General features: G+C 22.6%; 1 long non-coding RNA gene across 20 annotated transcripts in view; it reads left to right on the top strand.

Moving 5' to 3' along the window:
- LOC132931375 (uncharacterized) overlaps positions 1-13,924 on the top strand; it is a 41,590-nt gene that overhangs the window by 4,703 nt on the left and 22,963 nt on the right. For 13 of the 20 annotated variants that reach the window (XR_009662555.1, XR_009662557.1, XR_009662556.1 and 10 more), the window contains exons 3-12: positions 248-377; positions 669-796; positions 6,025-6,158; positions 6,950-7,079; positions 7,371-7,498; positions 9,434-9,500; positions 10,359-10,488; positions 10,780-10,907; positions 12,843-12,909; positions 13,768-13,897. This is a non-coding gene — a long non-coding RNA (uncharacterized LOC132931375). The other 7 variants (XR_009662546.1, XR_009662547.1, XR_009662559.1 and 4 more) reach the window with 7 other exon arrangements.

Genomic DNA, 13,924 nt, shown 5'->3' with positions numbered 1-13,924 from the left:
TTCATATCACTTTGCTGTTTTACAATCGTATTTGCATTTAAGTTTTAACTGAAAATTGTTTTTAAATATTTTGTATTAAGAATAAAGTTGTTCAGATAGTTATTGTTTGATTGTTTCCGTTACTGACTTATTCAGTATTTTCCAAATACTAGTTATCATATAAAGATTTTCGTTCTAATTATGGTGTGTAGTAGTGACATTGTTTACTCCAACTATACGCATATTTAACTGACTACAATATTTTCAGATTGCAATACAGCAGACAATGAAAGCCATGGTGAGACATGAATTCGCGATTATATCAGTTTGGAAAATATAAACATCCTATGATGAAAATGGACTAGAAGATACTGATAATAATAATTGTTTTATTCAACGTACGTGTAGAGCTTATAATAGAATATAATTTAAAGAAAATTAATAGTTATGTAACAAAATGTTAATGTCATGATATCCTGACAATAGGACTAAGTAAATGATTCTTATTTACTATAATTAACTTTCATACAATTAATTTAACTTGATACTTCATAAACACTAAAAAACATGATTTTATATGATCATTTTGACGAATATCAAAAATTCATGTTTTAAACTGCTTATAAAGCACTGAGTTATCGAGTCATTCTCCAATTATTATATATATTTAACTGATTAAATTTTTTTAGATGGCAATACAGCAGATGACTCAAGGAATGCTGAGACATTTATTTGTATGCATACAACATTGGGAAAGTATGAACATCCAATGTTGAAAATGAACTAAAAGATACTGATTATAAAGAATTTATGCAATGTACGTGTAATGGTTATTAGGTATAGTTAATAGAAAATTAATAGCAATGTATCTAAAAGTTACTCAAATGCTTCCCTGACCATAATATTAATTAAATTATTTAATTTATTATTATTAACTTGCATACATTTCATTTAAGCAGATACTTTATAAACACTATAAAACATGATTTTATATGATAATTTTGACGAATAATATATATTTATTTTTTGAACTGCTTATAAAACACACAATTCTCAAGTTAATCTCTTGAAACCTGGACCATTATCATAAAGAAAATGATTCTAATTTATTATTATTAACTTGCATACATCTCATTTAAGCAGATACTTCATTAAAACTATAAAACATGATTTTATATGATAATTTTGACGAATATAAAATATTTTTTTTTTTGATCTGCTTATAAAACAAACAATTCTCAAGATAATCTCTTGAAACCTGGACCACTATATTAAAAAAATGATTCTAATTTATTATTATTAACTTGCATACATCTCATTTAAGCAGATAATTCATTAAAACTATAAAACATGATTTTATATGATAATTTTGACTAATATTAAATATTTATTTTTTGAACTGCTTATAAAACACACAATTCTCAAGTTAATCTCTTGAAACCTGCACCACTATATTAAGAAAATGATTAGAATTTATTATTACTAACTTGCATACATCTCATTTAAGCAGGAACTTCATTAAAACTATAAATCATGATTTTATATGATAATTTTGACGAATATTAAATATTTATTTTTTGAACTGCTTATAAAACACACAATTATCAAGTTAATCTCTTGAAACCTGGACCACTATATTAAGAAAATGATTCTAATTTATAATTATTAACTTGCATACATTTCATTTAAGCAGATTTTTCATAAACACTATAAAACATGATTTTATATGATAATTTTGATGAATAATATACATTTATTTTTTGAACTGCTTATAAAACACACAATTCTCAAGTTAATCTCTTGAAACCTGGACCATTATATTAAGAAAATGATTCTAATTTATTATTATTAACTTGCATACATCTCATTTAAGCAGATACTTCATTAAAACTATAAAACATGATTTTATATGATAATTTTGATGAATAATATACATTTATTTTTTGAACTGCTTATAAAACAAACAATTATCAAGTTAATCTCTTGAAACCTGGACCACTATATTAAGAAAATGATTAGAATTTATTATTACTAACTTGCATACATCTCATTTAAGCAGGAACTTCATTAAAACTATAAAACATGATTTTATATGATAATTTTGACGAATATTAAATATTTATTTTTTGAACTGCTTATAAAACACACAATTCTCAAGTTAATCTCTTGAAACCTGGACCATTATATTAAGAAAATGATTCTAATTTATTATTATTAACTTGCATACATCTCATTTAAGCAGATACATCATTAAAACTATAAAACATGATTTTATATGATAATTTTGATGAATAATATACATTTATTTTTTGAACTGCTTATAAAACACATAATTCTCAAGTTAATCTCTTGAAACCTGGACCATTATATTAAGAAAATGATTCTAATTTATTATTATTAACTTGCATACATCTCATTTAAGCAGATACTTCATTAAAACTATAAAACATGATTTTATATGATAATTTTGACGAATATTAAATATTTATTTTTTGATCTGCTTATAAAACAACAATTCTCAAGATAATCTCTTGAAACCTGGACCACTATATTAAGAAAATGATTAGAATTTATTATTACTAACATGCATACATTTCATTTAAGCAAATTTTTCATAAACACTATAAAACATGATTTTATATGATAATTTTGATGAATAATATACATTTATTTTTTGAACTGCTTATAAAACACACAATTATCAAGTTAATCTCTTGAAACCTGGACCACTATATTAAGAAAATGATTAGAATTTATTATTACTAACTTGCATACATTTCATTTAAGCAGATTTTTCATAAACACTATAAAACATGATTTTATATGATAATTTTGATGAATAATATACATTTATTTTTTGAACTGCTTATAAAACAAACAATTATCAAGTTAATCTCATGAAACCTGGACCACTATATTAAGAAAATGATTAGAATTTATTATTACTAACTTGCATACATTTAATTTAAGCAGATTTTTCATAAACACTATATAACATGATTTTATGATAATTTTGATGAATAATATATATTTATTTTTTGAACTGCTTATAAAACACACAATTCGCAAGTTAATCTCTTGAAACCTTGACCACTATATTAAGAAAATGATTCTAATTTATTATTATTAACTTGCATACATCTCATTTAAGCAGATTTTTCATAAACAATATAAAACATGATTTTATATGATAATTTTGATGAATAATATACATTTATTTTTTGAACTGCTTATAAAACACACAATTATCAAGTTAAACTCTTGAAACCTGGACCACAATATTAAGAAAATGATTAGAATTTATTATTACTAACTTCCATACATTTCATTTAAGCAGATTTTTCATAAACACTATAAAACGTGATTTTATATGATAGTTTTGATGAATTAATATACATTTATTTTTTGAACTGCTTATAAAATACACAATTATCAAGTTAATCTCTTGAAACCTTGACCACTATATTAAGAAAATGATTCTAATTTATTATTATTAACTTGCATACATCTCTTTTAAGCAGATTTTTCATAAACACTATAAAACATGATTTTATATGATAATTTTGATGAATAATATACATTTATTTTTTGAACTGCTTATAAAACACACAATTCTCAAGTTAATCTCTTGAAACCTGCACCACTATATTAAGAAAATGATTAGAATTTATTATTACTAACTTGCATACATCTCATTTAAGCAGGAACTTCATTAAAACTATAAATCATGATTTTATATGATAATTTTGACGAATATTAAATATTTATTTTTTGAACTGCTTATAAAACACACAATTATCAAGTTAATCTCTTGAAACCTGGACCACTATATTAAGAAAATGATTCTAATTTATAATTATTAACTTGCATACATTTCATTTAAGCAGATTTTTCATAAACACTATAAAACATGATTTTATATGATAATTTTGATGAATAATATACATTTATTTTTTGAACTGCTTATAAAACACACAATTCTCAAGTTAATCTCTTGAAACCTGGACCATTATATTAAGAAAATGATTCTAATTTATTATTATTAACTTGCATACATCTCATTTAAGCAGATACTTCATTAAAACTATAAAACATGATTTTATATGATAATTTTGATGAATAATATACATTTATTTTTTGAACTGCTTATAAAACAAACAATTATCAAGTTAATCTCTTGAAACCTGGACCACTATATTAAGAAAATGATTAGAATTTATTATTACTAACTTGCATACATCTCATTTAAGCAGGAACTTCATTAAAACTATAAAACATGATTTTATATGATAATTTTGACGAATATTAAATATTTATTTTTTGAACTGCTTATAAAACACACAATTCTCAAGTTAATCTCTTGAAACCTGGACCACTATATTAAGAAAATGATTAGAATTTATTATTACTAACTTGCATACATTTCATTTAAGCAGATTTTTCATAAACACTATAAAACATGATTTTATATGATAATTTTGATGAATAATATACATTTATTTTTTGAACTGCTTATAAAACAAACAATTATCAAGTTAATCTCATGAAACCTGGACCACTATATTAAGAAAATGATTAGAATTTATTATTACTAACTTGCATACATTTAATTTAAGCAGATTTTTCATAAACACTATATAACATGATTTTATGATAATTTTGATGAATAATATATATTTATTTTTTGAACTGCTTATAAAACACACAATTCGCAAGTTAATCTCTTGAAACCTTGACCACTATATTAAGAAAATGATTCTAATTTATTATTATTAACTTGCATACATCTCATTTAAGCAGATTTTTCATAAACAATATAAAACATGATTTTATATGATAATTTTGATGAATAATATACATTTATTTTTTGAACTGCTTATAAAACACACAATTATCAAGTTAAACTCTTGAAACCTGGACCACAATATTAAGAAAATGATTAGAATTTATTATTACTAACTTCCATACATTTCATTTAAGCAGATTTTTCATAAACACTATAAAACGTGATTTTATATGATAGTTTTGATGAATTAATATACATTTATTTTTTGAACTGCTTATAAAATACACAATTATCAAGTTAATCTCTTGAAACCTTGACCACTATATTAAGAAAATGATTCTAATTTATTATTATTAACTTGCATACATCTCTTTTAAGCAGATTTTTCATAAACACTATAAAACATGATTTTATATGATAATTTTGATGAATAATATACATTTATTTTTTGAACTGCTTATAAAACACACAATTATCAAGTTAATCTCTTGAAACCTGGACCACTATATTAAGAAAATGATTAGAATTTATTATTACTAACTTCCATACATTTCATTTAAGCAGATTTTTCATAAACACTATAAAACGTGATTTTATATGATAATTTTGATGAATTAATATACATTTATTTTTTGAACTGCTTATAAAATACACAATTATCAAGTTAATCTCCTGAAACCTGGACCACTATATTAAGAAAATGATTCTAATTTATTATTATTAACTTGGATACATCTCATTTAAGCAGATACTTCATTAAAACTATAAAACATGATTTTATATGATAATTTTGACGAATATTAAATATTTATTTTTTGATCTGCTTATAAAACAAACAATTCTCAAGATAATCTCTTGAAACCTGGACCACTATATTAAGAAAATGATTCTAATTTATTATTATTAACTTGCATACATCTCATTTAAGCAGATACTTCATTAAAACTATAAAACATGATTTTATATGATAATTTTGATGAATAATATACATTTATTTTTTGAACTGCTTATAAAACAAACAATTATCAAGTTAATCTCTTGAAACCTGGACCACTATATTAAGAAAATGATTAGAATTTATTATTATTAACTTGCATACATCTCATTTAAGCAGATACTTGATTAAAACAATAAAACATGTTTTTATATGATAATTTTGATGAATAATATACATTTATTTTTTGAACTGCTTATAAAGCACTGAGTTATCGAGTCATTCTCCAATTATTATATTTATTTAACTGGATAAATTTTTTTAGATGCAAATACAGCAGATCACTCAAGGGATGCTGAAACATTGTTTGGTATTCAAACAACTCTGGAAAAGTATGAACATCCAATTTTGAAAATGAACTAACGAATACTGATTATAATGAATTTATGCAATTTACATGTAATGGTTATTGAATATAATTTATAGAATATTAATGTAGTGATACAATAGATATTTGTTAATACAGTGAATAAATGATTATTAAACACCTGAGAACTTTTAATTTTCATTCTTAAAATTTGTCTTAGCTTTAAAAATCATTTTATTTTTATTACATTTATAGGATAATTTTGTTGAATATAACAAATTCATACATTTAACTGCTTATAAAATATTTTATTCTCAAGTACGTGTTTTGATACCTTGACTGTTATATTATGAAAATTATTCCATTTTATCATTTATAACTTTCATATGTTTTGTTTAACCAGATATTTTTACTTCATAAGAACTTTAACAAATTATTTTATATGTTAATTTTTACGAATTATACAATTCATATATTTTTCATATTGAATAGAAGAAAATTTAAGTTATTGTTCGAGTGTATTATTTAGTTACATTTATTTTACATTCAAATTCAACAAAATAATTTGGTAGATTTGTACTATCTTTTATGGCTTATCATAATTATTATTTCTTATCATCTGTTATATGATTATATTTCATATCACTTTGCTGTTTTACAATCGTATTTGCATTTAAGTTTTAACTGAAAATTGTTTTTAAATATTTTGTATTAAGAATAAAGTTGTTCAGATAGTTATTGTTTGATTGTTTCCGTTACTGACTTATTCAGTATTTTCCAAATACTAGTTATCATATAAAGATTTTCGTTCTAATTATGGTGTGTAGTAGTGACATTGTTTACTCCAACTATACGCATATTTAACTGACTACAATATTTTCAGATTGCAATACAGCAGACAATGAAAGCCATGGTGAGACATGAATTCGCGATTATATCAGTTTGGAAAATATAAACATCCTATGATGAAAATGGACTAGAAGATACTGATAATAATAATTGTTTTATTCAACGTACGTGTAGAGCTTATAATAGAATATAATTTAAAGAAAATTAATAGTTATGTAACAAAATGTTAATGTCATGATATCCTGACAATAGGACTAAGTAAATGATTCTTATTTACTATAATTAACTTTCATACAATTAATTTAACTTGATACTTCATAAACACTAAAAAACATGATTTTATATGATCATTTTGACGAATATCAAAAATTCATGTTTTAAACTGCTTATAAAGCACTGAGTTATCGAGTCATTCTCCAATTATTATATATATTTAACTGATTAAATTTTTTTAGATGGCAATACAGCAGATGACTCAAGGAATGCTGAGACATTTATTTGTATGCATACAACTTTGGGAAAGTATGAACATCCAATGTTGAAAATGAACTAAAAGATACTGATTATAAAGAATTTATGCAATGTACGTGTAATGGTTATTAGGTATAGTTAATAGAAAATTAATAGCAATGTATCTAAAAGTTACTCAAATGCTTCCCTGACCATAATATTAATTAAATTATTTAATTTATTATTATTAACTTGCATACATTTCATTTAAGCAGATACTTTATAAACACTATAAAACATGATTTTATATGATAATTTTGACGAATAATATATATTTATTTTTTGAACTGCTTATAAAACACACAATTCTCAAGTTAATCTCTTGAAACCTGGACCATTATCATAAAGATAATGATTCTAATTTATTATTATTAACTTGCATACATCTCATTTAAGCAGATACTTCATTAAAACTATAAAACATGATTTTATATGATAATTTTGACGAATATTAAATATTTATTTTTTGAACTGCTTATAAAACACACAATTCTCAAGTTAATCTCTTGAAACCTGGACCATTATATTAAGAAAATGATTCTAATTTATTATTATTAACTTGCATACATCTCATTTAAGCAGATACTTCATTAAAACTATAAAACATGATTTTATATGATAATTTTGATGAATAATATACATTTATTTTTTGAACTGCTTATAAAACAAACAATTATCAAGTTAATCTCTTGAAACCTGCACCACTATATTAAGAAAATGATTAGAATTTATTATTACTAACTTGCATACATCTCATTTAAGCAGGAACTTCATTAAAACTATAAAACATGATTTTATATGATAATTTTGACGAATATTAAATATTTATTTTTTGAACTGCTTATAAAACAAACAATTATCAAGTTAATCTCTTGAAACCTGGACCACTATATTAAGAAAATGATTAGAATTTATTATTACTAACATGCATACATTTCATTTAAGCAAATTTTTCATAAACACTATAAAACATGATTTTATATGATAATTTTGATGAATAATATACATTTATTTTTTGAACTGCTTATAAAACACACAATTATCAAGTTAATCTCTTGAAACCTGGACCACTATATTAAGAAAATGATTAGAATTTATTATTACTAACTTGCATACATTTCATTTAAGCAGATTTTTCATAAACACTATAAAACATGATTTTATATGATAATTTTGATGAATAATATACATTTATTTTTTGAACTGCTTATAAAACAAACAATTATCAAGTTAATCTCATGAAACCTGGACCACTATATTAAGAAAATGATTCTAATTTATAATTATTAACTTGCATACATTTCATTTAAGCAGATTTTTCATAAACACTATAAAACATGATTTTATATGATAATTTTGATGAATAATATACATTTATTTTTTGAACTGCTTATAAAACACACAATTCTCAAGTTAATCTCTTGAAACCTGGACCATTATATTAAGAAAATGATTCTAATTTATTATTATTAACTTGCATACATCTCATTTAAGCAGATACTTCATTAAAACTATAAAACATGATTTTATATGATAATTTTGATGAATAATATACATTTATTTTTTGAACTGCTTATAAAACACACAATTCTCAAGTTAATCTCTTGAAACCTGGACCATTATATTAAGAAAATGATTCTAATTTATTATTATTAACTTGCATACATCTCATTTAAGCAGATACTTCATTAAAACTATAAAACATGATTTTATATGATAATTTTGACGAATATTAAATATTTATTTTTTGATCTGCTTATAAAACAAACAATTCTCAAGATAATCTCTTGAAACCTGGACCACTATATTAAGAAAATGATTCTAATTTATTATTATTAACTTGCATACATCTCATTTAAGCAGATACTTGATTAAAACAATAAAACATGTTTTTATATGATAATTTTGATGAATAATATACATTTATTTTTTGAACTGCTTATAAAGCACTGAGTTATCGAGTCATTCTCCAATTATTATATTTATTTAACTGGATAAATTTTTTTAGATGCAAATACAGCAGATCACTCAAGGGATGCTGAAACATTGTTTGGTATTCAAACAACTCTGGAAAAGTATGGACATCCAATTTTGAAAATGAACTAACGAATACTGATTATAATGAATTTATGCAATTTACATGTAATGGTTATTGAATATAATTTATAGAATATTAATGTAGTGATACAATAGATATTTGTTAATACAGTGAATAAATGATTATTAAACACCTGAGAACTTTTAATTTTCATTCTTAAAATTTGTCTTAGCTTTAAAAATCATTTTATTTTTATTACATTTATAGGATAATTTTGTTGAATATAACAAATTCATACATTTAACTGCTTATAAAATATTTTATTCTCAAGTACGTGTTTTGATACCTTGACTGTTATATTATGAAAATTATTCCATTTTATCATTTATAACTTTCATATGTTTTGTTTAACCAGATATTTTTACTTCATAAGAACTTTAACAAATTATTTTATATGTTAATTTTTACGAATTATACAATTCATATTTTTTTCATATTGAATAGAAGAAAATTTAAGTTATTGTTCGAGTGTATTATTTAGTTACATTTATTTTACATTCAAATTCAACAAAATAATTTGGTAGATTTGTAATATCTTTAATGGCTTATCATAATTATTATTTCTTATCATCTGTTATATGATTATATTTCATATCACTTTGCTGTTTTACAATCGTATTTGCATTTAAGTTTTAACTGAAAATTGTTTTTAAATATTTTGTATTAAGAATAAAGTTGTTCAGATAGTTATTGTTTGATTGTTTCCGTTACTGACTTATTCAGTATTTTCCAAATACTAGTTATCATATAAAGATTTTCGTTCTAATTATGGTGTGTAGTAGTGACATTGTTTACTCCAACTATACGCATATTTAACTGACTACAATATTTTCAGATTGCAATACAGCAGACAATGAAAGCCATGGTGAGACATGAATTCGCGATTATATCAGTTTGGAAAATATAAACATCCTATGATGAAAATGGACTAGAAGATACTGATAATAATAATTGTTTTATTCAACGTACGTGTAGAGCTTATAATAGAATATAATTTAAAGAAAATTAATAGTTATGTAACAAAATGTTAATGTCATGATATCCTGACAATAGGACTAAGTAAATGATTCTTATTTACTATAATTAACTTTCATACAATTAATTTAACTTGATACTTCATAAACACTAAAAAACATGATTTTATATGATCATTTTGACGAATATCAAAAATTCATGTTTTAAACTGCTTATAAAGCACTGAGTTATCGAGTCATTCTCCAATTATTATATATATTTAACTGATTAAATTTTTTTAGATGGCAATACAGCAGATGACTCAAGGAATGCTGAGACATTTATTTGTATGCATACAACTTTGGGAAAGTATGAACATCCAATGTTGAAAATGAACTAAAAGATACTGATTATAAAGAATTTATGCAATGTACGTGTAATGGTTATTAGGTATAGTTAATAGAAAATTAATAGCAATGTATCTAAAAGTTACTCAAATGCTTCCCTGACCATAATATTAATTAAATTATTTAATTTATTATTATTAACTTGCATACATTTCATTTAAGCAGATACTTTATAAACACTATAAAACATGATTTTATATGATAATTTTGACGAATAATATATATTTATTTTTTGAACTGCTTATAAAACACACAATTCTCAAGTTAATCTCTTGAAACCTGGACCATTATCATAAAGATAATGATTCTAATTTATTATTATTAACTTGCATACATCTCATTTAAGCAGATACTTCATTAAAACTATAAAACATGATTTTATATGATAATTTTGACGAATATTAAATATTTATTTTTTGAACTGCTTATAAAACACACAATTCTCAAGTTAATCTCTTGAAACCTGGACCATTATATTAAGAAAATGATTCTAATTTATTATTATTAACTTGCATACATCTCATTTAAGCAGATACTTCATTAAAACTATAAAACATGATTTTATATGATAATTTTGATGAATAATATACATTTATTTTTTGAACTGCTTATAAAACAAACAATTATCAAGTTAATCTCTTGAAACCTGCACCACTATATTAAGAAAATGATTAGAATTTATTATTACTAACTTGCATACATCTCATTTAAGCAGGAACTTCATTAAAACTATAAAACATGATTTTATATGATAATTTTGACGAATATTAAATATTTATTTTTTGAACTGCTTATAAAACAAACAATTATCAAGTTAATCTCTTGAAACCTGGACCACTATATTAAGAAAATGATTAGAATTTATTATTACTAACATGCATACATTTCATTTAAGCAAATTTTTCATAAACACTATAAAACATGATTTTATATGATAATTTTGATGAATAATATACATTTATTTTTTGAACTGCTTATAAAACACACAATTATCAAGTTAATCTCTTGAAACCTGGACCACTATATTAAGAAAATGATTAGAATTTATTATTACTAACTTGCATACATTTCATTTAAGCAGATTTTTCATAAACACTATAAAACATGATTTTATATGATAATTTTGATGAATAATATACATTTATTTTTTGAACTGCTTATAAAACAAACAATTATCAAGTTAATCTCATGAAACCTGGACCACTATATTAAGAAAATGATTCTAATTTATAATTATTAACTTGCATACATTTCATTTAAGCAGATTTTTCATAAACACTATAAAACATGATTTTATATGATAATTTTGATGAATAATATACATTTATTTTTTGAACTGCTTATAAAACACACAATTCTCAAGTTAATCTCTTGAAACCTGGACCATTATATTAAGAAAATGATTCTAATTTATTATTATTAACTTGCATACATCTCATTTAAGCAGATACTTCATTAAAACTATAAAACATGATTTTATATGATAATTTTGATGAATAATATACATTTATTTTTTGAACTGCTTATAAAACACACAATTCTCAAGTTAATCTCTTGAAACCTGGACCATTATATTAAGAAAATGATTCTAATTTATTATTATTAACTTGCATACATCTCATTTAAGCAGATACTTCATTAAAACTATAAAACATGATTTTATATGATAATTTTGACGAATATTAAATATTTATTTTTTGATCTGCTTATAAAACAAACAATTCTCAAGATAATCTCTTGAAACCTGGACCACTATATTAAGAAAATGATTCTAATTTATTATTATTAACTTGCATACATCTCATTTAAGCAGATACTTGATTAAAACAATAAAACATGTTTTTATATGATAATTTTGATGAATAATATACATTTATTTTTTGAACTGCTTATAAAGCACTGAGTTATCGAGTCATTCTCCAATTATTATATTTATTTAACTGGATAAATTTTTTTAGATGCAAATACAGCAGATCACTCAAGGGATGCTGAAACATTGTTTGGTATTCAAACAACTCTGGAAAAGTATGGACATCCAATTTTGAAAATGAACTAACGAATACTGATTATAATGAATTTATGCAATTTACATGTAATGGTTATTGAATATAATTTATAGAATATTAATGTAGTGATACAATAGATATTTGTTAATACAGTGAATAAATGATTATTAAACACCTGAGAACTTTTAATTTTCATTCTTAAAATTTGTCTTAGCTTTAAAAATCATTTTATTTTTATTACATTTATAGGATAATTTTGTTGAATATAACAAATTCATACATTTAACTGCTTATAAAATATTTTATTCTCAAGTACGTGTTTTGATACCTTGACTGTTATATTATGAAAATTATTCCATTTTATCATTTATAACTTTCATATGTTTTGTTTAACCAGATATTTTTACTTCATAAGAACTTTAACAAATTATTTTATATGTTAATTTTTACGAATTATACAATTCATATTTTTTTCATATTGAATAGAAGAAAATTTAAGTTATTGTTCGAGTGTATTATTTAGTTACATTTATTTTACATTCAAATTCAACAAAATAATTTGGTAGATTTGTAATATCTTTAATGGCTTATCATAATTATTATTTCTTATCATCTGTTATATGATTATATTTCATATCACTTTGCTGTTTTACAATCGTATTTGCATTTAAGTTTTAACTGAAAATTGTTTTTAAATATTTTGTATTAAGAATAAAGTTGTTCAGATAGTTATTGTTTGATTGTTTCCGTTACTGACTTATTCAGTATTTTCCAAATACTAGTTATCATATAAAGATTTTCGTTCTAATTATGGTGTGTAGTAGTGACATTGTTTACTCCAACTATACGCATATTTAACTGACTACAATATTTTCAGATTGCAATACAGCAGACAATGAAAGCCATGGTGAGACATGAATTCGCGATTATATCAGTTTGGAAAATATAAACATCCTATGATGAAAATGGACTAGAAGATACTGATAATAATAATTGTTTTATTCAACGTACGTGTAGAGCTTATAATAGAATAT

The sequence above is a fragment of the Rhopalosiphum padi genome, unplaced genomic scaffold, assembly GCF_020882245.1.
Source record: "Rhopalosiphum padi isolate XX-2018 unplaced genomic scaffold, ASM2088224v1 scaffold1, whole genome shotgun sequence".
In the NCBI taxonomy this organism is placed as follows: Eukaryota; Metazoa; Arthropoda; class Insecta; order Hemiptera; family Aphididae; genus Rhopalosiphum; species Rhopalosiphum padi.
This window is presented reverse-complemented; position numbering and strand designations above follow the sequence as displayed.